The sequence below is a fragment of the Lepus europaeus genome, chromosome 3, assembly GCF_033115175.1.
Source record: "Lepus europaeus isolate LE1 chromosome 3, mLepTim1.pri, whole genome shotgun sequence".
NCBI lineage: Eukaryota > Metazoa > Chordata > Mammalia > Lagomorpha > Leporidae > Lepus > Lepus europaeus.
In genome coordinates, this window is record NC_084829.1 from 7,792,054 (window position 1) to 7,808,225 (window position 16,172).

General features: G+C 45.0%; 1 protein-coding gene across 1 annotated transcript in view; it reads left to right on the forward strand.

Moving 5' to 3' along the window:
• BMP6 (bone morphogenetic protein 6) overlaps positions 1–16,172 on the forward strand; it is a 168,247-nt gene that overhangs the window by 112,779 nt on the left and 39,296 nt on the right. The gene's annotated exons all lie outside the window — the stretch shown is intronic.

The following is a 16,172-nucleotide window of genomic DNA, read 5'->3' on the forward strand; positions in this document are numbered from 1 at the left end:
TGTTTCAGTACTAGTTATAGCATCACTGCACATTAGACAACACATTAAGGACAGATCTCACATGGGATGTAAGTACACAGTGACTTCTGTTGCTGACTTAACAATTTGACACAAAAAACCTACATAGTGTATGAGTCTGCTCATGAAATACCCCGACTAGGTAACCACAGAGATAGAGAATGGATTAATGGTTGGCAGGACCTGGAGGAGGAGGTGTGGTGAATTGTTGCTTTATGGGTGTTCTTCAAGGATGTTGGAAATGTTAGGGAACCAGTTGGAGGCAGTGGTTATATTATCAATGTGCTAAATGCCACTGAATTGTCTACTCTAAAATAGTTCATTGCATGCCGTGTAAATTTCACTTCAATTAGAAAGGTTGAGGGTGGCAGAGGTCTATTTGTCTCAATTGGCAATGTGACCTAGAAATCCATTCTGACTTCCTTATGCATGTTGACCTTGAGAGATGGCTTGAGTATAATTGAAGTGATTTGATTGGATTAATTTCTTTGCTTGACTTTTTAAAATGCAACATTCTTGGAGCTTGCGTCCTGAATTAGAATGCAAAGCAGTGTGCGATTTGGTATTCTGGGTCAGTAGGGCCGCTGCTTAACAAAATAAACCCAAACAGATGTGTTGGGCAGGTCCCCCCCACCCCCATGTGGCTGTTTGCATTCTGGCAGACTGCCCTTGGTCCATCTTGGGGAAAGATGGCTGGGGCTGGAGTGAGGTGCCTGAGTGCCATTCTGCCCCTTGTACCCGATGGGAGTAGTGCAGAGTCCAGGAAAGAGCTTGGGGCAGGCCCAGTCTGCTGCTCGGACATTCATTCAACACATGTCTTTGAGCATCCGGTTGGGACTATGAAGATAAACATGGCATGATGCAGGCCTTCGAGGGGCTCACCGTCCAGCAGGTGGTGGTCTGAGCATCAAGGGGGGTGATACTGAAGATTTCCACAAGACGTCATGGGAACATAGTTAGGTATCACCTGGGGGTGGGTCGGACAGGGAAGGCGGCTCAAACCACGCCTTGCTGCAGCAGACTGAATCCTCTCTCTCCTCCACATGCAGGGGTTGAAACCCAATCCCCATGTGATGGGATTATGAGGTGGCACTTTGGGGGTGATTAGGGTCCGGGGTAGAGCCCTCAGGGATTGGGATCTTTATAAAAGAGGCCCCGGAGAGCAGCCTCATTCCTTCTACCCTGTGAAGACACAGTGAAAACACAACCATTTATGAGCCCGGACACAGGCTCCCACCAGACACAGCAGCTGCTGGTGCTTTGAACTTGGACTTCTGGCCTTCAGAACTGCGAGCCATCAATTTCTGTGGCTTGTAAGTCACCCAGTCGTCCATGGTGTTTTGTTGTAGCAGCCGGAATGGACTAAGACAGTTACTCATTAAGTATTGCAAGTGCATGGACATGGTACTAACAAGAGGAGCAATTCACACTGAGTGAAAACGTACATTTCAAAAAGAGTTTCAGTTTGGTGTTTTTCACCAAAACGTTAATGATTATGGGAGAAGTAATTTTGATGTGCTTCCTCTTGCTTTCCAGCTTAGGCTTATTTAGAACGACTTGGAGTCATTGAAGCATTTTCAAATTTGGGGACCTATAGAAGTCTTAATCCTGTGGGTGCAGGAGGGAAAGGGGGGCACTTAGAGGGTGAGGAGGTTGTATGAGTGTGGCCAGGCCCTGTGGCCTTGGGGAGCAAGGTTGGAAAACAGCTGAGTCACTCCCGAGAGCAGAGCTGACGGCAGGGAAAGGGGAGGGGCGAGGCGGGAAAGGGGGTCAGGGGGTTCAGATGGAAGGGCTCTCAGCACCCCCGTCCCAGGTCACATTTGCAGTTGTGCTAACTGCAGCATGGGGAGTGACAAAGCTGGAGGTGGCAAGGACTAGCAGTATGGCGCAGCGGGTTGAGCTGCTGCCTGCCACACTGGCATCCCATATCAGAGCACAGTTTGAATCCTGGCTGCTCCATTTCTGATCCAGCTACCTGCCAATGTGGCTGGGAAAGCAGTGGAACATGATTCAAGTACTTGGGCCCCTGTACCCACGTGGGAGAATCGGATGGAATTCCAGGCTCCTGGCTTTGGCCTGGCCCAGCTCCAGCTATTGCAGCCATTTGGGGAGTGAACCAGCAGCTTGGAGAGATCTCTCTCTCTCTCTCTCGATCTCTCTCCCTCCCTCCCTCCCTATGTGAGTATGTCATTCTGCCTTTAAAAAAAAAAAAAAAACACAAAACAAAACTAGAGGCAATAGGACAGGCTCTGCACCTGGGCAGTTTAATAGCGGGAACAGAACCAACAGGCTTGAGGGCTGTCTAGAAGGGGGCTGGCTCATAGAAGCTTTTGTGGTGATGGGGGCGTTCAAGGATAATTTTTCCAGTCCAGTGTCTGCAGCCACGTGTGGCTCTTGAACACTTTAAATGTGGCTAGTGTGACGAGGAACCGAATGTTGGATCAATGTAAACAGCTGCCCTTGGCGGTGGCTACTATATTGGGTAGTGCAGCTCTGGAAAGGAACCGGCGCCCATGTGGGATGTTGGCGCTTCAGGCCAGGGCTTTAACCCGCTGCGCAACAGCGCTGGCCCTGTGTGAGAAGCTCTTGTAAGGTCTTCAGACATGACGCAGGCTCTACAGTATCTTTAGGAGTAGAAGGGCATGTGTCCCCAGTGTTATTTTCCAAACATGAAAGACAACGCGGAGACTTGGGATTCTGGGAGTTGTGCAGAGTGGTCATCTGCGGGGCCTCCTGCTGAAGATGAGCAGGTCCGGGATAAACGAGAGAAGGATGCTTCAAGTGCGAATGCTAGGACTCGGACGTCTGTGAGGTCTCTCCCTGAGGTTCCTGTAAGCAGACATCAAGGCTGAGCCTCTGAGCACAAAGGCCCACACTTGCTGACCCTGGCTCGGGGATGGGCAAGGAGCAGGGAACAGTCCCTGAGGTCCCATCCCGACACGGGGACCCTGAGAGAGAAATAAGGGGGTTCCAGGTCCTTGATGTCCCTCCCAAAAGCAAATGCACGTTCTTATGTCTTTAGAAAAGAGGCCCTCATTTAAACATCAACAGTGAATTTCAATGAAAAATTACCTACAGAAACAGAAAAAGAAATCTCCCAACACACAAAGAAATCTACCACCCAATGAACATCAATGCGGGGGGGGGGGGGGACAATGAAGATTGAGTGCCCCTCACCGTTCTCATATCAGAACAGACAGCAGGTTAGAAGATGTGAGACAGCTGTACAGAAATACAGGAAGAACAAAACGTAGTGTAGTAAGGAATGGTAAGAATAGAATAATTGGCCATTGAGAATGAGCAGACAAAACAACAACAAATAGGGCTGTTAGAAATTTTTAAAAAATCATTCAAATGGAAAATGAATTGATAGATCAAACTACACGTTGGGCAGTGGAAGAGAGAACTGGTGCACCTGTAAGAATGAAGGGAATTGTCCCACCCAGAGTCGAGGAGATGAGTGCTGTGGAAGAGAGCTGTTGAGATGGAAGTCTGGCATGCGTCTGTCATTTAGGGAGACACTACGAGACTGCAAGAGAGTCCATACTTTTTTTAAAAAATTTATTTGAAAGAATTAGGGAGAAAGAAGGAAAGAGAGATCTTCCATCCACTGGTTCACTCCCCAAAATGGCTGCAGCAGCCAGAGTGGGGCCCAATCTGAAGCCAGGAGCTTCTTCCAGGTCTCCCACCATAGGTGCAGGGTCCCAAGGACTTGGGCCATCTTCTGCTGCTTTCCCAGGCCATAGCAGAGAGCTGGACTGGAAGTGGAGCAGTCAGGACTCGAACCGGCACCCATAGGGATGCCAGCACTGTAGACTGTGGCTTTACTTGCTACACCACAGTGCCGGCCCCGAGAATCCATACTTAATGAGGCAGTAGTGCTAATTCCCAGAACTCATGGAAGATATGAAAGATCTTCAGAAAGTTCATGAAAGATGTGTATTGTTTAAAAAAAAAAAAAACTATGCATGGATTTCAACTTTTTTACACCAACATAAATTTAATTCTTTATTCTTCCACAAACCTCTCGTGCCTCTTCACAGGAATCCACAGACATACAAACCTGTGATGTAATCTAAGTGGGATGAGTAGAAACACACGGCCAGGAATGCTGTGATGAGTCTGTCTTCCCAGCGACAGTGATAGTCCGAACGCTCCCAGCAGAATCCAGTCCTCTGTAAAGAATCGCTGCACCTGCTGTGAAGACAGACTGCAGTTGCTGCCCGTGATTGCTCAGCAGTGGATGTGGGAGGTGTGGGAGAGTCCTAATTGTTCTCTTTAGGCTGTCCCATCTGTGTTTTGACTGAAGATGTTGAGCTGTTCCTTAATGGCGGAAAAGAAGATGCATGTTGTATTGATTCTTACTACGTGTGGTCTGATTGCTGCTTTATAGCAGTCTTTGTAAGTGAGCAAAAATGTGGTTAGTTGGCATTAATGGCTCCATGATGAAGCTGTGAATATTCGGTTTAAGTCTCTTCCTGACTCGTGCTATGAGTCTGTCCTCTCGTAGCAGCTGAGGTCTGCCGCTTACTTCCCTGTAAGACACGGATGCTGGCAACTACTGAGCATCTTCCCAGCCTAAAGGGACATCACCACGCGTATTACTTGGAGTATAAAAATGCTTCCAACATGATTTTTTTTTTTTAAATAAATGACTTGGTTAACCCTTACTACTAGTGATGACTGTAGGTATTTAATTTTGGTCCTGAAGCTCTTTATTTAAAGAAAATTATGTTTAACATAAAAATTATACACATTTTTGGGGTGCCTTGTGATAGCTTGATACATGTGTACACTGTGTAATGTTCAATCAGGGTGAACGTATCTGTGTCTAACATTTAACATTTCCTTATGGTAAAAACATTCAAAATCCTCTCTTCCAGTTAGGGAAATATATGCTACGTCAGCATTTTCTGCAGTCACCCTCCCGTGCAATAGAACTCCAGAACCCCTTCGTCCTATCTAGCCGTGACTTAGTTCGTGGTAAGCACCCTTTCCAACCCTCTTTCCTCATTGCTCTCTCCAGCCATCATTTTCCCTTCACTTTTATGAGGTCAGTTTTTCAGACTCCACGTATGAGTGAGCTCATGTGGTACTTGGCTTATTGCACTGGACACAATGCCCCCCTGTTCCAGGCATGTTATTACAAATGACAAGATTCCATCCTTTTATGGCCGAGTAGTATCCCATTGTGTATATGAACCACGTTTGCTTTCTCCACTCAACAAGTGATGGACACTTGGTTTGTTTGCGTTTCTTGACTTTGGCCAACAGTGCTGCAATAAACACGGGAGTGCAGTCCTCTCTGACAGACGGATCTCGTTTACTTTGGACAGACACCCAGGAGTGGGATTGCTAGATCATATGGCGGTTCTATTGTTAGTTTTTTTGAGGAACCACCATATGGTTTTCCACAATGGCTGTACTTAGGTTGTTTATAATACACGTGTCAGGCCCAGTCTTTAAAAAGTCATTTGGAGGGTAGCTCAAAGGGAATTCCATAGAAGAGTTAGGGGATCTGGATTTTAGTGGTGATTCTATGAATCTTCACATGTAATCAACTGTCACAGAATTACATACAAAAAGTATATGTCAAAAACTGGTGAGTTTAGAGCAGGTGTCATAATTTATTGTGCTCACGTTCATTCCCTGGTTTTGCTTTTGCACTTCTGTTAGGTAAGGCATCCTCATGTGGGGGAAGCTGCGTAAAGGGTACATGGACCTTTATTGTTTTAAGCAGAGCAGCCAGGAAAACAGACTCTTGATGATTCTCCTGGAGAATTTAAACAGATACCTGGTGAGGGGTGGGATTGGCCTAGCGGCTAAGATGCTGCTAATCCCATAAGATGCCCTAATCCCATAAGGAAGTGCTTGGGTCCAGGTCCAGGCCCACTTCTGATTCCATCTTCCTGCTGATGTGTATCTGGGGAGGCAGCAGGTGGTGAAACACCTGGACTCCTGGCTTTGACCTAGCCCAGGCATGGCTGTGGTAGGCATTTGGGGAGTTTTTCAGTAGATGGGAGCTCTCTCTTTCAAACATTTAAATTAAATGAATACATACATATATAAGTAAATTTTTTTGAAAATAATTTCATGAACCCTGGAAGGTAAAATCTTTCATAAAAGACCTGTAAGAAGTGAAATTGGCACTATGAGAAGCAATGGCTTGATCAGCCCTTGTCCTGACTGTCAAGGAACAGCTTATTTTAATTTTTTTACTGTTTTCTTTTTCTACCTAATACCATTGGTTGAAACTCTTCATTTAGCACAGAAATATTCTTAGATGTTTAAATCCAATTGAAAATTTATCCAGTGAAAAAATAAGAGTGGGAATAAGAGAGGGAGATGTACAGTTTGGCACACGTTCCCATGGGCTTACCCCAAAGGGTAAAGCTAAAAACTTGCCATGGGACTCCAAATCCCATTAAGCTGGGTGGTACTAATGCCATCTTACTAGTTAAAGTGATCATTTTAAGTGTATAACTGATCATATAGATAAGAATAAGAGTCAAAGGGATCACATAAATAGACCAAGTGTCTGCTAATAACAATAGGTAGAATTAAAAAGGAGAGAATGATCCAACATGGGAAGCAGGCCATACAGCAGACTCATAGAATGACAAATGCCCTAAACAGCACTCCGGCCTCAGAATCAGCCCTTAAGGCATTCAGATCTGCCTAAAAAGCCCATGAGAGCATTTCAGGCACGGAAAGCCAAGACATTATGGCAAAAAAATGACCTACATGAAGGATCTCTGTGAGTGAGATCCCAGTGAAAAGAAAAAGCCATCAAAGAAGGAAGTACCTTTTTCTGAAGGGAGGAGAGAACTTCCACTTTGCTTATGACCCTGTCTAAATACTGATGGAACTTGTGGACTCAAAAGGCTTCCATAGCCTTGGCAGCCCAAGTGAGCCTCTGGTGCTCACTCTAATGTCATAAATAAGAGTGTCAATTGTTAAACCAACAACAGGAGTCACTGTGCACTTACTCCCCATGTAGGACCTCTGTCCTTAATGAGTTGTACTATGAGAATTAATGGTAAAAACTGTCTTCAAACAGTACTTTATACTACTTGGTGTGTCTCTGTGGGTGCAATCTGTTGAAATCTTTACTTATATGGAGTTTGTATTATGTATATAAAGATAATTAAAATGAATCTTAAGAATGGGATGATAGAGTGAGTAGGAGGTGGGGTGGTTTGGGGATGGGAGGGCGGGTATGGGGGATAGAACCGCTATATTCCTAAAGCTGTACCTATGAAATTTATATATTAAATAAAAGCTTTCTAAAAAAGAAAGTCAGCCAGGAGTTCAGTTCAAGTTTGTTTGCTTGCGACATGCAAGTCAAAAGCCCGCCATTGTTATAACCCTTGGAAGACCAGCTCCTAAATTGGCCTTGTTACTGAACATTAAATAAGTTTGTGCTGTAGCATGAAAAATTGCTTACATTAGTCAGTGAAATGGCAGGCTCTTTATTTTTCATAAGAGTTTCAAGTTTGTAGAAACTTGGAAAATGCTTTATTGGGAACAAATGGAATTTATTGGGAATTAATGTAATTGCCTTAACTAAATCTAGGCTGAATTAACCAGAGACTGAGTCCAGTTAGAAAATAATGAATATGTGATTTCTCTTAAAACAAATGTATTAGAGAGTAGCACTGTTCATTTTTTCCCCCTCTTTTGTGGTTGCTGTTGAAATAGGTAGTATCTGTTTTTCTCTAGCCAACTCTAGTTTTAATAATTAATGCTTGGGGTATAGCTTTATAAAATATTTATAAAATATAGTTTATAAAATATCTTAATATATTTTATAATTAAGCAATAATGACAAAGAAAAAAAACTGACTTCTAGTTTAAACTGATCAAGAAAAAGGAAATGCACAAATAAAGAATAATAGTATGTCAGGCCTGCAAGAGCATCTCGGGCATGGAAAGACAAGACTCTGTGGAAAAAAATCCTACACAGAGAATCTCTGTGAGACCTCAGAGGAAAGAAAAGGTCATCAAAGAAGGAGACACTCTTCTCTGAAGGGAGAAGAGAACATCCACTTTGCTTATGGCCATGTCCAAATACTGACAGAGTCTATGTCCAAATACCAGACGGAGTCTATGGTCACAAAAGGCCTCCGTAGCCCTAGCAGCCCATGACAAGAGTCTCAGATGATCACTGACGTCACAAAAAGAGTGTTAATTGTTAAAGGAACAACAGTAGTCGCTGTGCACTTGCTCCCCAGGTAGGACCTCTGTCCCTATTGAATTGTAATATGAGAATCAACTGCAAATTCTCTCCCCAAACTGTATTCTATATGTTGTGTGTGGGCGTGGGGGGCAAATTGTTGAAATCTATGATTAGCATAGAGTTGGTCTTCTGTATATAAAGTCATACTAAAAATGATCCATAATGAAGAAGGAGATGGAGAGGGAATGGGAGGTGGGATGGGAGTAGGGTGGGGGGTATGGGGGAAAGAACCACTGTATTCCTAAAGTTGAGTTGTATCTATGTAAAAATGCATTCATTAAATAAAGAATAATAGTATGAAAAAGGGGAAATAGTCATAAATAGGGCAGAGATTAAATAATATCATCAAAAAGTTTATGGCAATAAATTTTGAAAAATGAAATCAAAGTTGACAGACCTCTAGAATATGTACTTTGACTCACAATGAAATAGTTCAAATTTTTTTTTTTTTTTGGACAGGCAGAGTGGACAGTTAAAGAGAGAGAGAGACAGAGAGAAAGGTCTTCCTTTGCTGTTGGTTCACCCTCCAATGGCCGCCACGGCCAGCACACCACGCTGATCCGAAGCCAGGAGCCAGGTGCTTCTCCTGGTCTCCCATGGGGTTGCAGGGCCCAAGCACTTGGGCCATCCTCCACTGCACTCCCTGGCCACAGCAGAGAGCTGGACTGGAAGAGGGGCAACTGGGACAGAATCCGGCACCCCAACCGGGACTAGAACCCGGGTGTGCTGGCTCCGCAAGGCAGAGGATTAGCCTATTGAGCCGCGGCACTGACCGCAAATATTTTTTCTATATGTTTAAAGAAAACTAGTAAGTAGTTAAAAATCTTACCCAAAAGAAAACCACCAGAATCAGATGATTCTACAGATTATTTTGTGAAACTTTCAAGAAGCAGTAGAACATTTCATGAAAAGAACAGGGGTGTTCCCCAGCTTACTCGGAAGGCGAGCATGACTGGAAACCGCACAGCACCATAGGAGACGGGAATAATGCCAGTCTCGCTGGAGAATGCAGGTGCAGGAAGCCCAGATAGAAAATACCAAAGTGAAGGGGCACCTTCAGGTCAAGGAAGCAATCACAAAACTTTCTTATTGGGTCCAAAGCTTGGTAGTGTGCCTCTTCCTTTCCCGTTCTTTAACCTTGGAAGCACCTAACCAAATTCCAGCACAAGGCTGAAAGTGAGGGTCCTTACCCTCTGAATTTTAAAGTCAGCAGTTCGAATATGTCTCCATTGGCAATATTACCTGTAGGTTTTTATATAGATGCCTTATCAAGTTAATGGAGGAAGTATCATATGCTCTTAAATCTGTATACATGACATTTGTTCACCTGATGTAAATAAAAATTTAAAATTTAAAAAAGAGAATTACGATGGGCCAGGCCTTTTAAAACCTTGGTTAAGACATTCACACTCCATATGAGGGTACCTAGGTCTGGTTCCTGGTTCCTAATGGGGTTTGGAGGGTGAACCAGCAGCCGGGGAAGCATACTCTGCTTCATGCTTGCTGGCTCGCTCGCTCTCTTGTCTCTCTCCCTCTTCATGCTCTCAAATAATAAATAAATAAATAAATAAATAAATAAAATCCAAGTGAAATGAGTGCCCTCTGTTTGGCTCCTGATGCCAACATACAAATACAGTGTTTCAGATCTTTGAGGAAATTTAACTATGGCTGGGTATTGGAGGGCTGCGAAGAATTATTTTAAAGTGTAAGCATGTAAGAAAATGTCTATTTTTAATTGTACTAAAATACATGTGACATTAAATGTATTGCCAACAATTTTAAGTGTACAGTTCAGTGACACCCAGATTCACATTGCTATGCATCACTATTATCCAACTCCAGAACTTTCTCCTCTTCCCAAACTTTCTCTTCTCTGATTTCTTAACAACTCCCCATCCCTCCCTACCCCTCAACTCCATTTGACTTTCTCCATGAATTTGATGAAGGCCCTCATTGAGGTGGGACCGTATAGTACTTGTCCATTTGTGGCCAGCGCTTTCCACTGAGCGCAAGGTCATCAAGGCTGACCATGTCATGGCATGTGTCAGAATATCCTCTGTGAAGCTGAATGAGGTTTATTCCACGTATTTGTTATGCCGGTATACTCAAGCTGCTTCCAGATCTTGGCTCTTTGGAAAATGCTACCATAAACATGGGTACACAAGGGACTACTTAAGGCTTTGCTTTCAATCCTTTTGCATGCATATCCAGAAAGGTAACTGCTAGACCGGATGCTCACTTTGTGGTCAATCTTCCGGGGGGCCTGCCAGACTGTTTTTCCCCAGTGGAGGTGCCATTTCACAGTCCTCCGGACACTGGTTAGGAAAGTGCCCATATTGTTAATGGATGCATACGAGGTAGGATGAAGAAGGCAAGAATCCCAGGGATCTTCGCAGCTGACATCACCATCAGCGTGACCATGTGACCACACCTGGTGCTGGGGAAAAAGGAAAGCCAAGGACTGTATGATTTAGTGACCCCTTCTAGGTTGCAAAAGGTGGTGAATGGTAAACTCAACATTCTTGACCTGAGGTTTCTTTTGGCAGGAGTAGCGTTGGGATCAGCGTGGATTGTTCTCTGGTTGTTAAAGTTGGCTGCTGGTCTCCTGGGTGCTTTGTTATCTTGCTTTGTCAGTCCATCAATTGCATATGTCCTTTTGTTTATATAAAACCACATGGTTTTACATTTTCAATCTTAAACCAGTAGCTTTTATTCCTTGGGCCAGTGATTCCTACATGTTAGCCAGAGGTCTAGGATTGGTCTGAAATTCAGTTGGTATGGTCTCATGCCCAAAGGGAAAAATCAAGGGAGTTTTATAAAGCTAAATTTAATCAACTTAAAGGAGGATATTACATTCTTCAATTATGTTTCTCTTTTATTTGGTGTCAAAAGGACTTTTAGAAGTGAAGTGGTGGAGTTAAAAGAATGAAATTTGTTGTTTTGTTTTATTGTCCTTATGAAGGGCAAACAGAAAAAAATAGGTGACCTTGCATAAGGTCATTACCATCTTTAAAAAATGTTTTAACTGGGTCCTTGAAATAAAAAAAAAAAACTAGGAATTACTGCCTCAGAAAACAGCAGTGTGTTCAGTAGCCAAACACCAAGCCATGCTAGGGTTTCCCTTAAGAAGGCTTTTCCCATCCTGCATCACTGGAGTTGAACAGCTCATTTACAGAATTGTTTATCAGTGTTTTCCACATACTCATGAGCAAATTCGGATGTCTCAGCAAAGACAGACTGTAAACTTAGAAGAGAGAGATTCTAAATGACGGCCAACGGCCACAGCTAACAAGTACGGAGCACCCAGGCTAAGCCATTGGCTGTTTTGTACGGAGGGTCTTGCTCCACCCTCTACACTGATACTATTTGTCATTTTATAACTCACGCTGAAACTTTGAGTAATGTCTTGCTGAGCTCACCGGAGTCTGAGAACAAGGAGCTGCAACTCAAACCCCATGGCGGTTTGACATCAGCCCTGGGAGCCGCTGCTTAGCTGTGCGCCACATGTGGCGCTGTGGTTGATAAGCCAGATGCTTGGTGTGCAAACGAGCCCCTGAGGGTTGGATTCCAGGCTCGGTCCCTCTCCATTTGCCTCCCTTTCCTATTTCTGGAATTGCCTAGTGTTTAAGGAGTCTGGAATCGCCTATCTCGGGTTTCTAAGCTCATTGCCATTGAGGTCTACCAGTGCACGTGCTGTCACCTGATTCTACTTACATCTTGTGTTCCTGTTAGACGTTAATGAATGTGCTGTGTAATTCAATTGTAGGCAAAGGGGGGCAGGAGAAGGAATTCGAGGTCAATTTCAGGGACTGCTAGCTGAGACGTCCTGGGGTGAGCGAGGAAGCTGGTGCAGCTTAGAGCTGAGGGGCGCAAGGGGGAGGATCCGAAGGGGTTGTGCAAGAGAGCTGGGACAGCCTGCAGCATCTGATCGGGGCGACAGAGACGCCGAGTCTCCCCAAAGAGGGGATAGAGGAGAAGGTTCAGCATGCTTCAAGATAATGTTGTCAGAGTACAAATAGGGAAAGCAATGGGTTCCAGTTCCCCATGTAATGAAATGAATACTTTGTGCTTCTGTTTTCCTGTTTTTAGATCCTTTATCTCTGCACATCTGTCTTGGGAGCTCATGCCAACATTTCTTCCTTCATTATACAGTTTGCCTCCAGCGTTGCACAATCCTTGAGAACTACGTGTCATTTCTCCCCTTTCCTAGTAGTCAAATGTCCTCTCCTCTTCTGCCTTTATTCTCTCCTGCCCTTCCTTGTGTTAAGTTGCCTGTCGCTGCATAACAAGTCACCAAAACTTTCAGGGCTTACAACAAGGCGTTATTACCTCTCTCAATCTGTTGTTTGTTTGTTAAGAGATTTATTTATTTATTTGAAAGGGCAGAGTTACAGAGAGGCAGGGGCAGAGAGAAAGAGAGGTCTTCCATCTACTAGTTCACTCCGCAGTGGCCACAGCTGGGCCTATCAGGAGCCAGGAGCTTCTTCCAGGTCTCCTACCTGGGTGCAGGAACCCAAGCACTTGGGCCATCCTCTACTGCTTTCCCAGGTACATTCACAGGGAGCTAGGTGGGAAGTGGAGCAGCCAGGACTCGAACCAGCACCCATATTAGATGCCGGCACAGCAGGTGGCGGCTTTACCCACTACACCACAGTGCCAGCCCCATCTCTCGCAATCTTGAGAGATGATTCGATTCAACCAGTGGGGGGCTCTTGCTCAAGGCCTCGCGTGCAGTTGTGGCTGGGACTGCAGTCATCCAAAGGGTCCGCTGGGCTTGTCGTCCAACGTGGCGTCTTCAGGACATGGCTGGTGGCTGATGGAGGCAGCTGGGGACTGATTGGGTGGCTTTGTCTCCCTCTGCCTGGCCTCCCCTCCACAAGCTCTTCTCTACACAGTGGCTTGGGCTGCCTCACCACTTGGGGGCATAAGGTAGTGGGTGTGCTTGCAGCTGTCTTCCCCCAAGTGGAAAGACGTTCAGAGCTTACGACCTGTGTTTGGTGTCAGCACCACTGTTGCTGCCTTCAGAGCAGGTTGCAGAGCCAGCCCGGGGGAGCTGATGACCCAAGGGTGCAAATACAGGGAAGTGTGGTTGATTACAAGCGCTGTGTCTCTCCGAAGACCAGCTCCCACCTGTCTCACTTTCTGAAATGTCTGTCCTTTGCCCCTAGAAATGGAAGCATCTTAAAGTCACTGACTTACGTCCTACTTCACATCCATATTTTTTCCTAATTTTGTGTCGTAAGAGATTGAAAGACTGAAACGTTTTTACGCATGCTCACAAGTGCTGCTTTTAAAGGTATTTTCACTTAGAGTTAAAATCGAGCACTGGAAAGGCCCTGTGGCGAGGCTGTGTGACTTGTTGTTGAGTCTCTTTTGAGAAATCGGATTTGAATCACTTTTCAACCGGTGATGATAACGTATCAGACTGAAAAGCCAGATCAGTTTTAGGGAAAAGCGATCCACCCTCGTGTGTGGGTGTCCTGGTGTGAACCCCCAGACAATGCCGCTGTCCGTGCTTAGCCAGTAATTAGAAAACCTGCTCTCTTGTTGAGACTGAACCATGGTTTACTTGCTGGCTAGACCTGTTTTTCTGTGCGTAAAAACACTTATAGAAGTCAGAGAGCGAGAACTTGAACCTAAAAGACTGGTCCCATAACTACATGGCAGGTTGGGAAACTTCTTATTTAAAACCCTGTCCTTGTAGATGACTTAACGTTCCCTGCTTTTGCAAATGCCATTGAGGACTTAGGCTCTCCTGGAGAGATTTACTGGCTTTTTCTTTTCTTTTTTTTTTTAACTAAATCTCCAAAGCTTTTCTCTGGTAATTATGGAAAACAACACATGTGGGAGAATGTGGGAAGCTGGAAGTGGCAAATGATTTGATTTTTTTTTTTTTTTCTATCCTCATGTCCTGGGAAAACTCTGCCGTAGAGGATTAATTAGCTCCTGAGATTTCTCTCTGGTTGGCATGAAGAAAAGACAGCCAGGGTGGGCAGGACGGAAGCCCTGGCTGGCTGGGTTTGAGGCAAGGGGTTTTGGTGGGGGCAGAGCACTCCTCTTTTTCTTTACAAGGCTTAGGAGCTACATGTCTGAGGTTCTGTGTCATTTCCCCGACACAAAACTGCGTGTAGCCATCCGGAAGCTGATTCCAAAAGTCGACAGTGATTGCAATGGAATGAAGACAGTTTGTCTTCATGCAGGAAAAATGTCCTATTTTTAAACAGCTTGTTTTCCAGGGCCAGCACTGTAGTGTAGAGGGTTAAGCTGCTGCCTCCCGCACCAGCATCCCATATGGGCACCAGTTCAATTCCCAGCTGCTCCACTTCCAGCTCTCTGCTAATGCACCTGAGAAAGCCCTTGGGAGACCAGGAAAAAGCTTCTGGCTTCAGTCTGGCCCATCCCCACCATTGTGGCCATTTGTGGAGTGAACCAGTGGATAGAAGATCTCTCATTCATTCATTCATTCATTCTCTCTCTCTCTCTTCGTATCTTTGCATTTTAAATAAATAAATATTTTTAAAAATTTATTTCACCTGGCTTTATTGAGATATCATTGACAAAATCATGTGTATTTTGGCCGGCGCCGTGGCTTAACAGGCTAATCCTCCGCCTTGCGGCGCCGGCACACCCGGTTCTAGTCCCGGTTTGGGCACCGGATTCTATCCCGGTTGCCCCTCTTCCAGGCCAGCTCTCTGCTATGGCCCGGGAAGGCAGTGGAGGATGGCCCAAGTGCTTGGGCCCTGCACCCGCATGGGAGACCGGGGGAAGCACCTGGCTCCTGGCTTCGGATCAACGCGATGCGCCGGCTGCAGCGGCCATTGGAGGGTGAACCAACGGCAAAAAGGAAGACCTTTCTCTCTGTCTCTCTCACTATCCACTCTGCCTGTCAAATAAATAAATAAATTAAAAAAATGTGTATTTAAGGGATCCAACTAGTTTTGATATGCATTGTGAAATGTTTACTGTTGTAAGCTATTCTGTCTACCATCTCATTGCAGTCACTGCTTTTTGGTGAATTTCAACAGTTCATCGGTCTCCATGCTGGACATTAGGTTTCTCAAATGCATGCTTAATGCAGAACTGAACTTCTGTACACTTTGACCAACTTTGCCCAAATCCTCCCAGCCACTTGCAACTCCTAGCAACTGCTGCTCTACTCTCTGCTTCTAGGAATTTGGCCTTTTTAGATTCTACGTGTAAATGAGATCATGCAGTGTTTGTTATTCTATGCCTGGCTAATTTCACTGGATTTTCACATGTTTTCCAGGTTCATCCACATTGTTGCAAATGGCAGAATTTCCTTCTTTGTTTAGGCCAAATAGCTTTCCTCTGTACATGTATACCACATTTTCCTTATCCATTTCACCCATTGGTGGGAGGTTAGGTGGATTCCATATTTAAAAGTAAGAACCTATTAGACAATCCTTGTCCATGTTCTTTCTCCAATGTGACCCATTAGAAAACCCAAGTTCCTTGCATGTCCTCATTCTCCTGCCTGGATCTACATGCAGGTTAAACAGGATTCCAGCAGCTGCATGGCCAGGACAATCCCTGCCCAGGCTCTTCGTTGTCCAGCCTGCAGCTCCTGACAATAGGGGGAAGGCAGTGGGTTTAGTAAGTGCACTTTTTTCTAGGAAGCCTTACCCAAACTCTTCAACAAAACTTTCCATTTGAGCTTTAGGCCTGGTAAAATGTGCTGCCCACTTCTCTCCCCCCAACCCCCAACCCCTCAGGATATCCCCCCACCACCCAAATTCAGCTCAGGGTTACCCTTGGTTATGTCAACCACTGGTGGTAATGCAGGAACCAACCTAAGGATGTAGAAGCAGCCGGGGTGGAAGGGAGCTGGAAAGGGTCGTGGTCTAGGATGGGCAGATGGGTTCTTGGTCGGTATTACATCCTTTCCCATGAAACC